A 19,932-nucleotide genomic window follows, 5' to 3' on the forward strand; every position below is an offset into this window, starting at 1 on the left:
TCAGTCATGTCCGACTCTTTGCGACCCCATGGACTGCAGCCCACCAGGTTCCTCCGTTCGTGGGATTTTCCAGGCAAGAGTACTGGAGTGGGGTGCCCCCTCTCTAAAACAGGAGCTGCTCTGTTCTCCTGTCTATATGGATCACCATGTCATTACTCTGGTAAGAGAAAGAGGCTGGAAAGTGTTCCTTACCCTTATCTTAGCACCCCTTGCACCCTCCCCCTGCTCCCCCCGGCCCCCCCAGGAATCTGGCTTGTTGTGTGTGCATCCATCATTCTGGAAAATCTCTTGGAGGCCTTGCCAGCCCTATGCGCATGGACATTTCCTTCAAGAGCCAGCAGGGGTCAGCCGGAACACTGGCTGCTCTGGCCACTTCTCTTGCCAAGAGCAGGACGGCACAAGGAGGCACTTGTTGGTTCCCTGAGCTGAGACAAAGCCCTTGCTAAGTCTTCGGAGATGTTTTACGTGCCTCTACCTTTTGGCACTGCCCTCCACTTTGCACCACGTATCCCTAAGCGTTCAGCCTTCCCTGGGTTCAGTACACTTTCCCATCAGCATCTAAGCCAACACCATAAACCATCTCTCTCCTCCGCTGGAATGGAGCTGTTCTATTTTAAATTTGAAGTTCTACAGTCACTAATTTTACAGTTTTATCCAAGTGAGTGTGCTATGGCTTCTCTCTTGCCATTCACTGACATTGACGTTAGTGGTGGGGAAGTCCAGCTTGTGGCCTGGAGGGAGGGAGACCTGGGGATGAGAAAGGTGCAGAGGAGAGAACTGCTGGAACCATCCTATGACCTGCCAAAGGGCTTCGCTGTCCTCATCTGAAGAGAGCGAAGATCCCATGTGCCTCAGGGACCAAGCTCCTATCCTTGCATTAGTACTGATGGGATAGCTGGTCACCATGACCTGCCCCAAGGGTTGTGCATTCTGAGAATTGTCCGTCTTTCAGGACCAGCTACATAATTTGTGGAGTCCAGTGCAAGATAAAAATATAGGTCCCCTTGTTCAAAGACTATTAAGAACTTCAAATCCATGATCACAGAGCATTGAACCAAGCACAAGGCCACTCTGAGCATGGAGCCCTCTGTGACTGGCCTGCAGGTCACATACCCATGATGTCGTCTCTGCCCCAAACATACGAAGGAAAAGCTCTTCCTTGTCCTGACCCAGGGGATCTGTGTGAGGGCATCCCACATCTAACTTCTCTCCCGTCCCCAGGAACCAGGGTCCTAGAGAGTGAGAGAGATACATGGGGGAAAGTGTGTGAGATCTTACTCCACAAATACTGGACATACACTGTTTTAGGCTCTGGAGATTCTGCAGTAAACAAGTCCTTGTCCTCATGGGGCTTGAAATCTAACTGGGGAGGACAGCAGTCAACAAACAGGCAAACACCCGCACGTCATGTTGGATACTGACAAGCACCTTGGAGAGAAGGAAAGCAGGGCAAGCAGGGATGGGCGTCAACGTGAAGGGATGGTGTCTGAGAGGGGCTATTTGAGTAAAGGCCTGGAGGGAGGGAGTCACGCAGTACTTGAGAAGGGGAGCATTCAGGCAGAGGGTCTGCCAAGTGCAGAGGCCCTGAGGCCTGTCGGATTTGAGGAAGAACAAGAGGGCAGCTTGGCCGGTATGGCTGACGGGGGTTTGGAGGCTGTGCAGTTGGAAAAGGGAGTTGCACTAAAGACTCTGGATTTTACTCTGGATCAGATGGAAGCTTTGGGTGTTTACAGCAAAGCTGGGTCATCATCTGACTTAGGTTAAATCGGGGGTCCCCGGCCTCCAGGATCTGATGATCTGAGGTGGAGCTGATGTAATAATAATAGAAATAGAGTGCATAATAAATCTCCTCCCTGCCCCTCGCCGCACTGGTTTCTTCCATGAAAATCAGTCCCTGGTGCTGAAAAGGCTGGGGGCTGCTGGGTTAAAGGGCTCCCTCTGTACTCCGTTGAGAAGAGATTGTGGGGACAGAAGAGTGAGTGGCCAGTGTGGAGGTTCTTGCAGTAATAATCCAGGTGGCTCTGACCAAGCTGTTCCTGGTGGAGGTGATGAAAAATGGCCAGATTCTAGAAATATTGTAATCTTAAAAGGACAAGGGGCCGGGTTGGACTTGTTTATCACTTTAATCCTATTGCCAGACAGATGGTCTGGCCCATGTAGGTGCCCAACAAGTATGTGTTTAATGAGTTAATACAATTTAACACAATTTCTTATAATAGAGTTGTAAGATATATTTAAAGAATGAAAAGAGGCAGGAAGCCTTGCTAGTATTTTAGAAGTTTTTATCCCCACTGTGCTTCAATGAAGTCTTCAAAAATGTTAAAGGTCAGTTCAGATGAAATAAATTACATGTCTCAAGGTGATATAGCCTGTCTGCCTGAACATGCTTTTAAAATCGACAGTAAGACTATTTTTAGTGTGTGGTCCGTAGGTGACACTGAATCTTGTTAGGGCTTCCTCTCCACCAGGTCATGTGTGCAAGGGCACTAAGGTAGAGTGTTTTATTTTGTTTTCATAAGAGCTATTTTTTATTCTGTTTTTTCTTTAAAAACTTTATATTGGAGCATACTTGATTAACAATGTTGTGTTAGTTTCAGGTGAACAGTGAAGGGACTCACTCATATATATTAATGTATTAATTCTCCCAAATTCCGTCCTCATCCAGACTGCTACATAACATTAAGTGGAGTTCCCTGTGCTCTACAGTAGGACCTTGTTATTCATTTTAAATATAGCAGTGTGTACATGTGGATTCCAAACTCCCTAACTCACTCTCTCTTCACCCTTCTCTCTGGTAATAAGGTTGAGTGTTAAATGCAATTTTAACTGAACTTTATACTTGGTCTATAGATAATTAGATTAGCTTCTCCAACAATTTGGTAAGACTCTCTTGAAATTGTATGTACAAGACAAACATTTGAAAAAGTCATTCTTCCTTAATGGAATACTTAGATATTATATAAAGGATCAAAAATTCATCTCAGTGTTGGAAATACAGCAGTGCTCACATGCTACAGAGACCTTCACTGCTTGATGGCAGTTTAAGTCTTTTCCCATGTGATTCTGGTATATGTATGTATTTCATATATATGGGCATGCTAAGTCACCTCAGTCATATCTGACTCTTTGTGACCCTATGGACAGTAGCCTGCCACGTTCCTCTGTCCATGGGATTCTCCAAGCAAGAATACTGGAGTGGGTTGCCATGCCCTCCTCTAGGGGATTTTTCCAACCCAGGGATGGAATCTTCATCTCTTACGTCTCCTTCATTGGCAGGCGGGTTCTTTACCACTGGTGCCACCTGGGAAGACCCACATGTATATATTTTGAGGGGGCTGTTATTTGTTAAGACCACATAAAGTATCATTAGATTTATTTTCCATTTTGAATTTGTGCAGGGAGGTGGAAGTACAGAAAGGGATGGTGTAGGGAAGGGATATTCAGGGGAAGATGAGGCTGCAGTAAAACTTAAGAAACTGTGGGGTATCATGGGAAATTCTATGAGCGCTTTTCAGATGGCAAGTTTCCTCCAGCTGTGGGCCTTCTAAGCTGCTGGGCCATCTTTCTCCACCCAGAAAGCTTGCTGAGGCCATACCACCCTGCAAGACTGCTTCCCCTGGGGCTGTGAAGCTGATTGGTTCTTCTTATCCAGTGCCCACCTTCCTGCCATGGGAGTTGGTCATTCCAGATGAAACCTGGCTAAAGTCAGACATTCTGCGATTCCTGTCTTGTTAGACTTGAAGAGTCAGATGATGAAAGATTCCAGTAGACCCATGGCTTTCCTCGGAGTCAGGCATCCCCCTCCAAGATGGCTGGTGTCCCCTGGAGAGTCCCCGGGTGTTAGTGGAGCTGTGGGCCTCCAAGGATGGAACCATGTTCTTCACAGCCTACCATGTGCCAGGCATATGCCTTGATGTGTCCCTCCTCTGGACTCATTTGTAGTCTGATTTTCCTCTTCTTGTACTGTTTGTGTTCGTTTCTTGCCTAAGTTTCCCACAATCCAGGGCTAGACAGCATCCTATCTTTTCATGCCCCCACCCCATTATTAACATACTTTTTGCCATCTTATGGGTGACAAACTGGCTCTAAGAACTTCTAGGCCTCATGTCCTCATTCAAGGCAAACGGGGCTGCTCCAGCTATGCCTGTTTCTTTCATCAGAGAAGTGGGCTTTACCTTCGGCTCCCAGTGGACTTCCCCATCACTGTTTCACCACTTCAAACTAAAAGCAATACTGGGAAAATGAGGGTCCGGCTTTGGGAAGAAGAGGTTTGGGAATGGCTCCTGACTTAAGTAAAAGTCATTCAGTCATGTCTGACTCTTTGTGACCCCTGGACTGTATCCTGTCAGGCTCCTCTGTCCATGGGATTCTCCAGGCAAGAATACTGGAGTGGGTTGTCATTCCCTTCTCCAGGGGATCTTCCTGACCCAGGGATCAAACCCAGGTCTCCTTCATTGCAGGCAGATTCTTTACCATCTGAGCCACTGGGGAAGCCTATATACCTATCTATGATAAAGTTTAATTTATGAATTAGGCATATTTCAGAGATTAGTAACAGTAATGTATAATAAAATGGAGCGGTTATAACAATATACTGTAGTAAAACTTGTGATATGGTCTCTCTCTTTCTATGTGTCTCAGAATGTCTTATTGTACTATATTCACCCTTCTTGTGATGATGTGAGGTGAATAAATGTCTATATGATAAGATGAAATAAGGTGAATGATGTATTGTGATCTGTGTGCGTGCTAAGTCACTTCAGTTGTGTCCGACTCTTTGTGACCCCATGGACTGTATCCCGCCAGACTCCTCTGTGCGTGGGATTCTCCAGGCAAGAATACTGGAGTGGGTTGCCATGCCCTTCTCCAGGGGATCTTCCTGATCCAGGAATGGAACCTGGGTCTCCTGCATTGCGGACAGATTCTTTACCCTCTGAGCCACTAGGGCTTCTGACTTAGCCAACCGCAAACATCTGCCCCAGGGGCCACTCTCTCCAGTTGGATCATATTCTTCTACACAAGCTGCCATAACATGTGAAAATTCATGTCATTTTGTTGCATCCACTCGCTCTAGGGCCACCATCTCCCTCCTGTCTCTGTCGCTGCCTTTAAGTGCAGCATCAGCGACTCCTGGCCTTAGCGTTAGTTGCTTAACCTCGATCACCTGTTCACCCCTGGCTCCTCCCTCACCTACTGCTCTCAGGAGAGCCAGTGCTGGGCAGACATCTTCACTCAGGCTTGCCCTCTTCCTCCTCCTGCACCTACTACCCACAGGAGAGCCAGTGCTGGGCAGACATCTTCACTCAGGCTTGCCCTCTTCCTCCTCCTGCATGCCTGCGTGAGAGTCTTGGAAGTCTGTCTCATCTGTCACTGGAATCACTGGATTCATCCTGTGCTCCTGCGTCTCTTTAACCTCCATCACACAAAGGTCCCTGAGTCCTGTTCATCTTGTTTTGAAAATAACTCTCACCTCACCTTCTCGTTTCCCTTTGCATAGACCTGGTTCCCCTTCAGGGCTTCCCTGGTGGCTCAGCAGTAAAGAATCTGCCTGCCAGTGCAGGAGACACAGGAGACTTGGGTTCGACTCCTGGGTTTTGAACATCCCCTGGGGTAGGAAATGTCAACCCACTCCAGTATTCTTGCGGGGGAAATCCCAAGGACAGAGAAGCCTGGCGGGCTACAGTTCTTAGTGTCAGAGTCGGACATGACTGAGCATGAACACAAGCATGAGTTTCCTTTCAATTCCTGCTTTCCTCACTCCACTTCAGTCCACTCTCCAAACTGCCACGGTTATCTTTATGTAACTTGATTGTTCGCCTTGACTAAAAGGCATTCATGGTTTCTTATTGTTTGAAGCATGGCATTTGAATTGCATCCTGCCCAACCCGTCGCTTTAATCACGTTTGCTCGGTGTTCTTGCCCTTCTGATTCAAGGTCTCCCGTTTCCCAGAGAGATCTCAAGGCTTTGCTGTGTTCGGAACGCTTGTCCTGCCTTTCTGCCTCAGTGACCTCCTTCTTGTCCTATGGACCCAGGTCAAAAATAACCTCTCCAGGGTGGTTTCTCGCAAACCGATTCATGCAGCTGCCTTTTCCCCTCTTATACTGTTGGTATCACATTTGTGACATTGTTTTTCACCTCCACATCCATCTCCTCTAAGAACCAGCCTGTGATGTAGCTTCACATTTTTAATAGCTGTTGCAGGGCTTGGCATCATAGCAGGTGCTCTGAAGATGTTTGTTAAACAAGTATTTTTTAACTCCTGGGAGATAGCAGTGGAGGAGGTTTTCTGAATGTTGTGCATTTGGTACATGTGTGGTCAGTATGAATCCTAACAGTTCAGTTAAGAAAACTTCAGAGAACAAGTGTTTACTGCAATGGAGAGCTCTTCAGCTTCCAGGATTGGAGGTGGTGTGTGTGTGTGGTGGTGTTTTTAGAACAAGGCAATGGTTCAGCCCCGTGGGAGCAGACTGCATGAGACAGACACCCAGAATGGGGGAGATAATGCCAGCCAATCTGTCAGGTTTCATCATCTGCTGGTCTTGGGCTGGGAAGCTTCCTAATATACGCCTCTCAAACTTAACATCTTGGGAGGGACTGCCTTCAATTTTCATTTTCTGCAGGTTGCTTATACAACCCACCTAAAAGTAATATTTTAAGAAAGCTTATTATTTATTTCAAGTCGAGTAAGTAAATCTTGGTGTATTGGATTTAGTAAGCATGGATTCTGATCATATCTGCCATGGTAAGGAAATGTACCTGGCATGGAGAAGAGGCAGATCTCTTTTATAGATTACTTCTTAGCCAAGAAATAACATTTTTTTCTTTTAATTTCACACAGCTAAAATTGCAATTATATAATTGTGAAAAAGCAGTTTTGGGAGTAGTTCATTTAAGACTCAGGGATAGAGGGAGCTGTGGATTCCAACCCCCCCCCCCCATTGGTGATTTTATTTTATTTTATCTGGGAAACCTACTTGCTCGTGGGTGTGTGCATTGGCAGATAAAGCATGTGGGTTGGTGAGTTGTTTGTATATACTTACATGACTGTAGGTGAGTGAGAGTGTGTGTGTGTATAGATCAGAAAGTACAATACAACCTTTAAATTTAGAAAAATTGTGAAATGACATAACTCATGAATACACATCCAACATAAGCAAACATATATACTGCCTTTCTGTACTGTTAGTGTACAGATAGGTCTCCTTTAACAAATACATAATATTTGAAACACATTATGTTTTAGGTGAGTTAGATATCTTTCCTGAACACTGTTTATGTTATTAATTTTCTTTGCAGTGCTCCCTTTTCAAACGTGTTACAAAAGTAATCTTCAATCAAGGTTTAATTACTGTTATTTTCAAAGCAGTTGGATCTGAAATAATGAGGCTTTACTGGTATTTTCCTATTTTTTAGCCATAGAAGTTAATGATAGTTCTTTCCATCAAGTTGGAACAAAGCAGAAGATAAGCAGTATAAATAATCATGTCTTAGGTACTTTCCTAGAAAATATTTCATCTTCTGGTGCAACTGGAAAAATAAGCAATTGGTAATTCCTAATGAGTTGGTACTATTCAGGACTTTTTTGAGGTGACCTTCCATTTTTGAGGTAAATTCTGATGGGATTAAGTAGATCATCTCTTCTGCATTCCATATATGGCTTTGTGTGAGAAAGAACAAGGTGGTTCTAAGTGGGTAACTTGGCAGGAACACTGGCAATAGATGATTTTATGGGAGACAGTGTGTGGGATAAGAGTGAGCTTAGCCTTAAACGTGGAAATCTGGCCTCTTTGGACCTAACACCAAGAAAGAATAGTGTGCGTTTCCCCATATTGTTGTTCCAGAGGTGTGGCAACAATATCAAAAGCAAAAATTCATTGCTGGAACAATGTACCTCAAGTTGAAGCCTTCAAGCATGGCTTTCAGGTAATGAATTAAGTCCTGATTTCTTATGAGGGAAGGCTTAATAGCTGGTAGGTGACCTTTTATTATTATTTTTTCTTGCACTTAAAAGATTAAGCTGTATTCAGGACAGAGTTGGAGAGAGAACAAAGAGTCAGTAAGTCAGCAGCATAGTCTATTGAGTCATGAGAAAATAAAGACTTGTGCACACACAGAACAGCTCTGCTTGCCTTACTCACAAGTCTGTGCCTTAAACGCCAAAGGTGCATCACTTCTTCCCTCTCTCCTTTTTTCATTTTATCACTGATGTTTTCCTGTCCTTTCAGTAGGTAAAACTTCCTTGCCTCTCTCCCCTGAAACTGCTGCGAACATTACCTATGGCCTCCACTTTGCTAAATCTAAAGCTCAACTCTCTGCTTTGGTCTAACTTGACCTCTCAGCAGAGTTGACATACTTGATGACTCTCTTCTAGCAAACACGTCCTTCTCTTGACTCCCAGGCCCTCACAACTCCTTGGTTTCCCTCTGACTTCACTCATGGGTCACTCTTTCCCAGACGCTTGCTGCTTCATTTTCTCTTCGTGGATGCGCCCAGGACTCAGACCCTACAGCGCCTGTTCTTCTCAACTTGATTCCCTTCCCTGGAAACCTCATCTGGTCTCATGTGCTCACAGCTCCCATGTGGACGTCTCTGGCCCACGTCCCTGAATTCCAGACCCATGCAGTCACTCATCTCTTTTGTGTGTCTACACTTCAATCATCACCTGTCTAAATGCAGACTCTAGATCTGGCCTTCAAGTCCGCTTCCCTTGGAGTTATTTGTATCAATTAAGGACAACTTCATTCTTCCAAGTGCAGGAAACATCCCTGACTCCTCCCTTTCCCTCACATTCTACTCTAAGCCTTCGAGAAATCATGAGACCCAGGTCTTATTACACTTCTCACCACCTCACTGTTACCCTTCTAGTCTGACCCACCGGTGCCCCTTGCGTGGGTTATTGCAGCTGCCTTGTAACTGGTCTCCAGGCTTCTGCCCACTTCTCAGTTGGCTCAGAGAGTGACTGGCGTGAGGTTGTTCAGTACATCAGTCAGGTCACGTCACTTCTCAGCTCCAAACCCTCAGCGACTCCCAGTTTCCCTTAAAGGCCAAAGTCCTTCTCTAGACCTGAGGGGCTCTGTAAGGTAGACCTTTCTGCCTACCCATTACCTCCCTGGCTTCCTCTCCTATTAAATCCTTCACTGCAGGTACAGTGGCCTCTGCTTTTCCTTACACATTCCAGATGTGGTCTGTTTCCATTTTAGGGCCTTTGCACCTGGTGTTCCATCTGCCTGCAGATGTCTTTTCCCCAGACATGTGTGTAATTAACTCCTTCATTTCAAGCCCTTTCTCCAGTGTCACCTTCTTCCTCATGACCCTAATGACTAATGCAGTCTGTTCCACCCCAGCACTCCTTATCCCCCTCTAATTTTTCTGTAACACTTATCATCTATTAACATATAGTATGGTTATTTACTATGCTTGTTTTTAAGAATAGTTCTTTCTTTTTGGCTGTGCTGGGTCTCCGCTGCTGGGCAGGCTACTCTCTAGCTGCAGTGTGTGGGCTTCTCATTGTAGGGCACTCGGGCTTCAGTAGTTGCTGCGTGTGGGCTCTGTAGTTGAGGCTCCTGGGCTCTGGAGTGCAAGCTCAGTAGTTGTGGTGCACAGGCTTAATTGCTCTGAAGCATGTGGGATCTTCCTGGATGAGGGATCCAACCTGTGTCTCCTGCATTGGCAGACAGATTCTTTACCACTGAGTCATGAGGGAAACCCTATTTTTTATTGTCAGCTTCTCCTACTAGAATGCAATCTTCATGAGCACAGGGGCTTTTGGCTGTTTTCTGTCCTAAAGTCTGGTGTGGTTGATGGCACAAGTTCTCAGTAGCTATATGCTGAATGAATAAGAGAAAATTGTGGATGCTGGGAGCTGTGGGCTGGCTTTCTCCCACGTACTGAGACTTGTTCTGTCAAGCCTTTTTCCCCTTAAGACCCCACTTTCTGAAGTGTTTGTTGTGGGAGCTGGGGCTAGAGTGAAGTCTCCCTTGGGATGGTTTCTGGGAGGAGGAGGAAAAAGAGAAGGGAAAGCCTTTCCTGCTATTGCCATAATGCATTGGCTTGTATCAGCTTGAGTGATGGAGCCAGGTAATCAGCAGGCCTGGCCTGGTCTGATACAGTTTGTATTCTGATGTTTTTACTTAACATTATCTCATGAGTACTTGCCCCACTTTTTCTTTTCTTTCTTTCTGCTTTTTATGAATATATTTTAAGAGCTACATATTTAAAATATGGTCCTAATGACTCAGCCTTAAAAGCTGACATGTGTAAGCATGGAGGTGATCTTGGATTGCTTTTAAATGTTTATTTTTAAAAATGTCTCTTGCTTTCATTATTTTTAAAAATAACTATTTACTTTTGGCTGTGCTGGGTCTTCATTGTTTCGAGGGCTTTTCTCTCATTGCGGTGAGTGGCGGCTACTCTCTCGTTGCAGTGCACAGGCTTCTCACTGTGGTGGCTTCTCTTGTTACGGAGCTCAAGCCCAAGGGCTTCAGTAGTTGCAGCCCTTGAACTCTGCTGCTGCTGCTAAGTTGCTTCAGTCGTGTCCGACTCTGTGCGACCCCATGGACGGCAGCCTACCAGGCTCTGCCGTCCCTGGGATTCTCCAGGCAAGAGTACTCTAGAGCTCAGTAATTGTGGAGGAAGGGCTTAATTGCTCCACAGTATGTGGGATCTTCCTGGATCAGGGATGGAACATGTGTCTCCTGCACTGGCAGGCGGATTTTTTTTTTTCTTCTTTTTTTCCTTCAAACCACTGAGCCACCAGAGAAACCCTAAATATTTATTTATTTGGCTGCATGGGGTCTCCGTTATGGCATGCAGGATCTTCGAACTTCCATGCACTATGCGGGATTTTTAGTTGCAGTATGTGGAATCCAGTTCCTCTACTAGGGATTGAACTTGGGCCCCCTGCATTAGGAGCATGGAGTCTTAGCCATTGGACCACCAGGGAAGTTCCTTGGATTGCTTTCAAGAACCTAAGGGTAAGATAACAGTTAAGAGGACTGGCTAGAATTTGGTCCTCTGGGTGACCCTGGCTCCAGCCCTTCCCAGCTGTGTGACATGAGGCACTTCACTGAACTCATGCTTAGTTTCCTCCTCTGTCAAATGGCAGCAGTGCCAGTGCCTGGAGAGTACCTGGCTCTGTCACAGAAACAGGGTTCTTCTGCAGAAATGAGAGTTTGCTCTTAGAACCCTTCTGTTCCCTGTCATCTTCAGACCAGCATGATCAGTGATACCTGGGGAGCTGGTCAGTAATAGACTCCGAGACCCCACCCAGACCTGCCCAATCTGAATCTGCCTTCTGACAAGCTCCCCAGGTCTTTGCTTGCACACCGATGTCCCAGAAACAGTGACTTCAAGCACTGGCTGGGACATAACCAAAGACTACCCGATGCTGGTTTTGTTTTGGAGCAATTCTGCTTTGGGACCGGTTAGAAACATACTTCATGTCTGTGTCAAGCAGGCTTTTCTAGTATTAATAAGCACCTGTGGGATCCCAGGCCCTTCATGGCACATCTCTGGGCTTCAGCGTCCTCATCTGTGATGTGACAGTCAGAAATGAGTCATTTCAGAAGCAACCTGCCAGCTCTGGCCTTCTGGGATTTGGTGCTCCTTATCAATTCATATTTTACTGAATGGTGGTGGTTTAGTTGCCAGGTCGTGTCCGACTCTTGTGACCCCGTGGACTGTAGCCTGCCAGGCGCCTCTGTCCATGGGATTTTCCAGGCAAGAATACTGGAATGGGTTGCCATTTCCTTTTCCAGGGGATCTTCGCAACCCAGGAATCGAACCTGGGTCTCCTCCATTTCAGGCAGATTCTTTACTGATAGGGAGTTTTAGAAGACTAGGATTTCTTTTGGAAACTGGATAAGAGTACAGCCTTGGAAAAATGTTCACAAATACTCTTGTGGTGAAAGCTAACCATACCAGAGGGACTGGTCTTTTCTAAATCCTCCAGGTGCATCTTACTCTGTTTTAATGTCTTGTTTGACAGCACTCTAAGAACCAGTAGGATTTGGGTGCTTTTGGTAGAAGCTATTCTACTTAAGTAATCATTAACCTTTTTAGAACAAAAACAATGGCCCTTAAAATGATCTATCTTTCAGTGACATAATTGCTTCATAGGCTATATATCAGAAAGAGCAACAAATTCTAAAAGATTAATCTTGTAAAATGCAGTCAGTAATCATGGTCTACTAGTCTGGAAGGGATCCTAGAAAATAGCTCTTATTTTATAGACCAGAAAAATGAAAAGGATGGTGCCTTTCTTGAAAACATGTCCATGACCACTTTTGAGATTTCCAACATCTTTCTACCAGCAACTAAATGGAGGTCAAACTTCTTGGGCTGGTTGGTAATCTTGACTCATGTTGGTTTGGCTCAAGATTATTTGCTGTGTACTGAATTGTGTTCCCTCAAATTCATATCTTAAAGCCCTAACCCTCAATGCATCTGTATAGGGAGGTAGGACCTTTAGGGGGAGGTAATTAAGGTTAAATGAGGTCATAAGGGTGGAGCCCTAATCCATTAGGACTCATGTCCTTATAAGAAGAGGAAGAGACACCTGAGAGCTCTCTCTCTGTACACATAGAAGATAGGCCACATCAGGTGCACAGTGAGAGGGTGGTTGTTCGGTCACTCCATTGTGTTTGACTCTTTGAGACCCCACGGGCTGCAGCATGCCAGGTTTCCCTATCCATCACCAACTCCCAGAGATTGCTTAAAATCATGTCCATTGAGTCAGTGATACCATCCAACCATCTCATCCTCTGTTGTCCTCTTTTCCTCCTGCCCTCAATCTTTTCCCAGAATCAGGGACTTTTCCAGTGAGTCGTCTATTTGCATCAGATGACCAAAATATTGGAGCGGCAGCTTCAGCATCAGTCGTTTCAGTGAATATTCAGAGTTCATCTCCCTTAAGATTGGTTTGATCTCCTTGCTGGAGATCAGATAATATGGAATATTACTCAGTCATAAAAAGGAACACATTTGAGTCAGTTCTAATGAGGTGGATGAACCTAGAGCCTATTAAACAGAGTGAAGTAAGTCAGAAAGAGAAAGATAAATATCATGTATTAATGCATATCTGGACTTCCCTAGTGGCTCAGATGGTAAAGCATCTGCCTACAATGCAGGAAACCTGGGTTCAATCCCTGAGTCTGGAAGATCTCCTGGAGAAGGAAATGGCAACCCACTCCAGTATTCTTGCCTGGAAAATCCCATGGATGGAGGAGCCTGGTAGACTACAGTCCATGGGGTCGAAAAGAATTGGACATGACTGAGTGACTTCACTTTCACTTAATGCATATGTATGAAATCTAAAAAGGTAGTAATGATCTTATTGGCAGGGCAGCAAAGGAGATGCAGGCATAACAGACTTCTGGACACGGGGGGATAAGGAGAGGGTGGGATGATTTGAGAGAATAACATTGAAACATACATTACCATGTGTAAAATAGATAGCCAGTGGGAGTTTGATGCATGACACAGGGAACTGAAAGCTGGTGCTTTGTGACAACCTAGAGGGGTGGGATGGGGCGGAAGGTGGGAGGAGGTTCTGGAGTAGGGGGACGTATGTATACCTGAGGCTGATTCATGCTGATGGATGGCAGAAGCCATAATAATATTGTAAAGTGATTATCCTTTAATTAAAATTTTTTAAAAGCAAGAAACAAATGGTGCTGGTCTGTCACAGTTCCTAAGGGAAAGAATATTAACTGCGCAGGACAGAAATCTCAGAATGAAGACACCTGCATGTGATGGTATCCAGATTAATTTACTTGGAAGGGTAGAGAATGAGAGTCTTCTGTACAACTGATTTAATGGTAGTTTACAGAAACTTTATGAGGAATATTACTATGTAGTAGAAAGGGGACCTGGCTGGGAATTTAACACTTTGAGTTGGGGTTTGAATCAAGATCCTGCTTATCTGTGGCTGTTACGCCTTGGACAAGTCACTCTCAGAGGCTCCGGGTCAATATTAGCAAAGTGAGGAAAGAATTGCCAGTGCTACCTCATGAGACTCTTATTAAAATTCTGTGAGGTAGATGATGAGAGAAAGCTCTGGAAGATGCAAAGCCTTTAAGAGTGACAGCCGGGTTAACCATTATCAAGGTGTCCTTGTTGAGTCATGGTCATATGACCCCCAGAGATGCAGGAGTTAGATTCATAAAGAAATTAAGGGATCATGTAATAAACTCCCTAATTTCACATGCAAAAACTGATGTCTGAAGAAACTGACTTATCCATCTGGTTTGGATCAAGGGGACTCACAGTGGGAGCTTGGGTCCTTCCTCACTGAAGTGAGATACTGTGTTTACAGAACAAAGGGCCACAGTGAGCAGGAAACCTGCAAAGCTTCTGCCTTTGCAGAAGGTAACCACGCTGACTTCACCTGGCAGAATGGATAATTAGAGCAGTACAGTTTCCAGAAACACTGTAAGAACTTTGTAGATAATGTTAAGGGCTTCCCAGGTGGCATTAGTGGTAAAGAATCTACCTGCCAATGCAGGAGACATGGGTTTGATTCTTGGGTTGGGAAGATTGCCTGGAGGAGGGCATGGCAACCCACTTCAGTATGCTTGCTTGGAAAATCCCATGGACAGGGGAGCCTGGCGGGCTACAGTCCATGGGGATTGCAGAGGTCAGACATGAGTGAAGGAACTTAACATGCACACACAGATAATGTTAAACTTATTTTGTAAAATGATTCTTTGGAAGTCATTTTGAAAAAGAATGTGATAAAAAAATCTTAGCAATCACAGTCTGGTAAGGGCACAGTTTACAATGGCATTTATTCAAGGCTTAGATTGTAGGGTAATATTATATCCTAGATTATTTGACAGACAGGGGTGTGGGTTTTTAAGGCAAGTGGATTAGATGGAGATGCCCAGAGAAGACACTGACAAGTCAGCAGCTCTCAGCGAAAGAGGAAAATGAATGATTGTGTCGGTGATGTGATGGAGAGATTGACAGCCTAGTTCTTGAACTTGAAATGATTAAAATGCTAATTCTGGTAATCTCACATGCTTGCTGAGGAAGGAAGGATAGAAACCTGTTATAAGGCACTGCAGTTGCAAGTGATCTGTTAACTTTAAAATATCTTTTACTGTGGGAAGGAAATAACAAAGATCAGAGCAAAAGTAAATGAAACAGAGACTAAAAAGACAATAGACAAGATTAATACAACAAAGAACTGATTCTTTGAAAAGATAAAATTGGCAGACTTAGCTAGACTCACCAAGAAAAAGGACACAAAATCAGAAATGAAAGGAAATGTTATAACAGATACTACAGAAATACAATCATAAGAGAATATTATAATCATACACCAACAAATATGAAAACATAGAAGAAATATATTAATTTCTAAAAATGTACAACCTACCACGACTGAATCATGAAGAATGTGAAAATCAGAATAGACTGATTACTAGTAAGGAGATTGAATCAGTAGTCAAAACCTCTCAACAAACAAAAGTCCAGAACCAGATGGTTTCACTGGTAAATTCTCCAAAATATTCAAAATATATAAAATATAAAAGAGGAAAGAACACTTCAAAATTCATATTATGAGGCCAGCATAACCCTGATAACAAAACCAGACAAGATGCCATAAGAAAAGATTACAGACCAATATCCTGATGAACATAGCTGCAAAAATTCTCAACACAGTATTAGCAAATTGAATTCAACAGTACATTCAAAAGATTGTATACCACCATTAAGTGAGATTTATCCCAGGGATGCAAGGATGGTTCAGCATCTGCAAATCAATTAATGTGACACAATACATTAACAAAATGAAACATAAAAATCATCTCAATATCTACATAAAAAGCTTTTGACAAAATTTAACATCCGTTATGATAAACTCTCAACAAATGAGTTAGAGGGAAGGTATCACAACATAATAAAATATGAAACTTTTCCCTCTAGGGACCAAGACAAGGATGTCCACTCTCATCATTTTTATTCAATATACTATTAGAAGCCCTGACCAGAGCAATCAGGCAATAGAAAGATATAAAAGCACCCAAATTCTAAAGGAAGAAGTAAAACTGTTACTCTTTGCAGATGACATGATATTATATGTAGAAAACCCAAACGATTCCATCAAAAAATTGTTAGAACTAATAAATTCAGTAAATTTTCAGGGCACAAAACCAAATTAAAAAATCTGTTGGGTTTCTATATGCTAATAATAAGCAATCAAAGAAATTAATTTACAATTTCGTTTACAACTACATCAAAATAATAAGATAGCCAGGAGTAAATTTAATCCAGGAGGTGAAAGATCTGTACTCTGAAAACTATAAGATATATTTTTAAACTTTATTTATTTTTAATTGAAGGATGTTTGCTTTACAGTATTGTGTTGGTTTCTGCTAACCATCAACATGAATCAGCCATAGGTATACTCACTTCAACTTCTCTCGCCTCTCCCGCTTTAACTTCTCGCCCACCTCCCTCCTCTCCCACTCTAGGCTGTCACAGAGCTCCCGTTTGAGTTCCCTGAGCCATACAGCAAATTCCCATTGGCTATCTATTTTACATATGGTAATGCATGTTTCCATGTTACTCTCTCCATACATCCCAGCCTCTCCTTCCTCCCCTCCACTCTGTGTTCATAAGTCTGTTCTCAATGTCTATGTCTGCATTGCTTCCCTGCATATAATTTCATCAGTACCATCTTTGTAGATTCCATATATGTGTGTTAGTATATGATATTTGTCTTTCTCTTTCTGAGTTACGTCACTCTCTATAATAGGTTCTAGGTTCATCCACCTCATTAGAACTGACTCAAATGCGTTCACTTTTATGGCTGGGTAATACTCCATTGTATATACCTACCACAGCTTCCTTATCCATTCATCTGTAAGTGGGCATCTAGGTTGCGCCCATGTTCTAGCTATTGTAAATAGTGCTGCAGTGAACACTAGTGTTCGTGAGTCTTTTTCAGTTTTGGTTTCCTCAGGGTATACGGCTAGGAAGGGGATTTCAGGGTCATATGGCGGTTTTATTCCTAGTTTTTTAAGGAATTTCCATAGTGTCTTCCATAGTGGCTGTATCAATTTACATTCCTACCAACAGTGCAAGAGGATTCCCTTTTCTCCACATCTTCTCCAGTATTTGTTTGTAGACCTTTTGATGGGTGGCCATTCTGACCTGTGTGAGCGATATCTCATTGTAGGAAAACTACAAGACACTGATGAAAGAAACTGAAGGTACACATCAGTGGGAATATATGCTTTGGATTGGAAGAATAATTATTGTTAAACTGTTCATACTACCCAAAGCAGCCTACAGATTCAATGCAATCTCTATCAAACTTTAAATTGTGTTTTTCATAGATATAGAACAAACAATCCTAAAAGTTGTACGGAACCACTGAGACTCCCAAATAGTCAAAACAGTCATGAGAAAGAACAAAGCTGGAGGTATCATGCTTCTTGATTTCAAGCTATATTACAAAGCTACAGTAATCAAAACAGCATGGTATTGGCAACAAAACAAAAGCACAGACACCATAGATCAATGGTACAGAATAAGAACCCAGAAAAAAACCCATGCCTATGTGGTCAATTAATTTAAAACAAAGGAGCCAAGAATATGCTGTGGAAAAAGGATAGTCTCTTCAGTAAATGGTAATAGAAAAACCGGATCACTATCTTACACCATACACAAACTTTAACTCAAAATGGACTCAAGACTTGGATGTGAAACCTTAAGCCATAAAACTCCTGGAAGAAAACAGGTGGTAAGCTCCTCGAGACACTACCCCACGCTGATCAGGATGGCTGTTACAAAAATAATAATATATACAATTATTAAATCATTATGTTGTACACCTGAAACTAGACAATGTTATGCCAGTTATTCCTCAAAAAACATCCTTTTCTATTAAGAAAGATTTCATGGTTCATTAGGTGTAAGAATGCTTTATTTGTTAAGGAAATAAGAAATATGAAGATGAAACATGGATAATAACATTTTCAGATGGGAACTTATTGTATTTTCAAAAGAAAACATTTGGTGGAGAGGTTCTGTGATCGTGGCAGGGCGTATGTCTCAAATTAAGGCTATGCCTTGCTAGATATATGAAGAGCTATGTCTTTAAATGACTTAACAGGACATTTTCAAGCAACTCAGCACTTGGCAGATTTAATTTTGACAAGCAGGAGCAGGTGGGTGGCTCAGGCTTCTCAACCTTCAAGAGATGACCCTGGATGACTTTGTTTTTTTCCTGATAGTTGCAAGATAAAATAAGATTTAATTAAGGAACTTGGAAATGGTGTCTCCGTTGTTCAGGTGAAAGGGAGAGGAATGTGTGACAAATAGAAAGAAACAGGTATAATGAAAGCATGGGATGATGTAAGCCCCGGGAAGTACACTGGCAAGGCGTCCCTGGGGTTGGTGGTAACTTGCAAGAACAGTTTCTGTTTAGACAAAGAAATGAAACCCAACTAGCAATAGTGCTTGCACATGTACTTCTGTAACTTCTGAGTCTGAGATCTCTTTTCTGTTTTTCTACAGCTGAGTGAAAGATTTCAAGGTCGAGGGAAGTCACCTCCCTGCAGGCTTGTACCTTTTGAGAACTTTGAGAGGCTTTAAATGCTTTGAAAAAATATGTAACTGTTCTGAAGTTGTTTCAAACTGTAACCATCTTGACCTCATCTTTCATTTTTTTTTTTCCTGATGATTCTATTTTCTTCCTTCATGCCCTCCCCCTCCCCTTCTGCTTCCTCTCCTCTCTTTTCCTCCCCGTCTGGGTAAAGTTTCTGGCACCTGGCTTGTTTGCCAGGAAAAAGACAACTGCTTGCAAAGGAGATATAACCCTTTCCTGCGTGCTCACTGCGTTGGGCTCTGACCATCTTGGCTGGGGTGGGGTGGACAGCTGGTCAGTGCAGGGGTTCCTGGGCTCCCACAGAGGGAAATGCCCCTCCTTGTACCTCGTACCCCTGTTCCCAAGATGTAGGCCAGATCAGGGGTTACAAGAAAGATTTTGAAATCTTTGAAGTCTGACTATCTTTCCAAAAAAGTGCTTTGGTAGGTTAATCATTGACTTAACATTTTGTACTTGGGAGCATATGATTATGGGCACATAAAGAACATACTCTGTTGCTCTCTGCTGCAGTTTGGGGACACATGCAAAGCTGCGGTCAGCGACTGCTGGGAGGATCCGTACGGTGGACTGAACAGGGTTAGAGTGAGGTGTTTGATTTGCTTTTGTTTGTTTGGTATTGTTTGGTATAAAATTCTATCAGCTTCTCTTATATTCACATCTCACACTGAATTTATGAAAGTTTTGTAAATCAGGATAAAAGTTACATATGTTAATGTATGTCCACACCCCCATTTGTCTTTAAAAATTGTGACCCTTATTACATTGTACTATTCTTTTTCTTCACACTGCTTTCTCCCACTGTTCTCTTCTTAGATATTTCCGTGAGTCTATCTACACCTATGAAATAGAAAATTAACATTAATTGTTTATATAACACACAGAATCATAACTATTTAAAAATTGTTACTTCAGTTCTTACCTTTCATTTCATTTTTATTTTGCTTCCTCCTCTTGCTGTCTTCCCCTTCCTCCTCTTCTTACTCTCCTCTGCTTCTCTTTCTTGATATATCTCTATATATACACACAAATATTACATATATTTTTCTAAACCTTGATCATTTGATTAAGGTGGTGTTTGCCAGGCTTTGCCACTGTAAAGTACTATTTTTCTCTTTGCAGTTAAACAGTTTGTGAGGAGATGCTTTACAACTGCATAAATCTCCTGTTTGATAGTAAATTTGCAGCCACTCATGTTAGCATCTACAGATAATTTCCCAATTCCGTCATGTCATTAATAAATGTAGATGAAATGATGGAGACAGAAAATGAAAACGGATTTTATCCCAGATTATGTGCGACACTCTACTGTCCT

General features: G+C 43.0%; 1 long non-coding RNA gene across 1 annotated transcript in view; it reads left to right on the forward strand.

The window, feature by feature from the left end:
* The first annotated feature begins 7,595 nt into the window (after window positions 1-7,595).
* LOC112449517 (uncharacterized) overlaps window positions 7,596-19,932 on the forward strand; it is a 128,680-nt gene continuing 116,343 nt past the window's right edge. The window contains exon 1 of the long non-coding RNA XR_003038077.2: window positions 7,596-19,196. This is a non-coding gene — a long non-coding RNA (uncharacterized lncRNA). The remainder of the gene's footprint in view (window positions 19,197-19,932) is intronic.

This window comes from Bos taurus, chromosome 14, assembly GCF_002263795.3.
Source record: "Bos taurus isolate L1 Dominette 01449 registration number 42190680 breed Hereford chromosome 14, ARS-UCD2.0, whole genome shotgun sequence".
Taxonomy (NCBI): Eukaryota; Metazoa; Chordata; class Mammalia; order Artiodactyla; family Bovidae; genus Bos; species Bos taurus.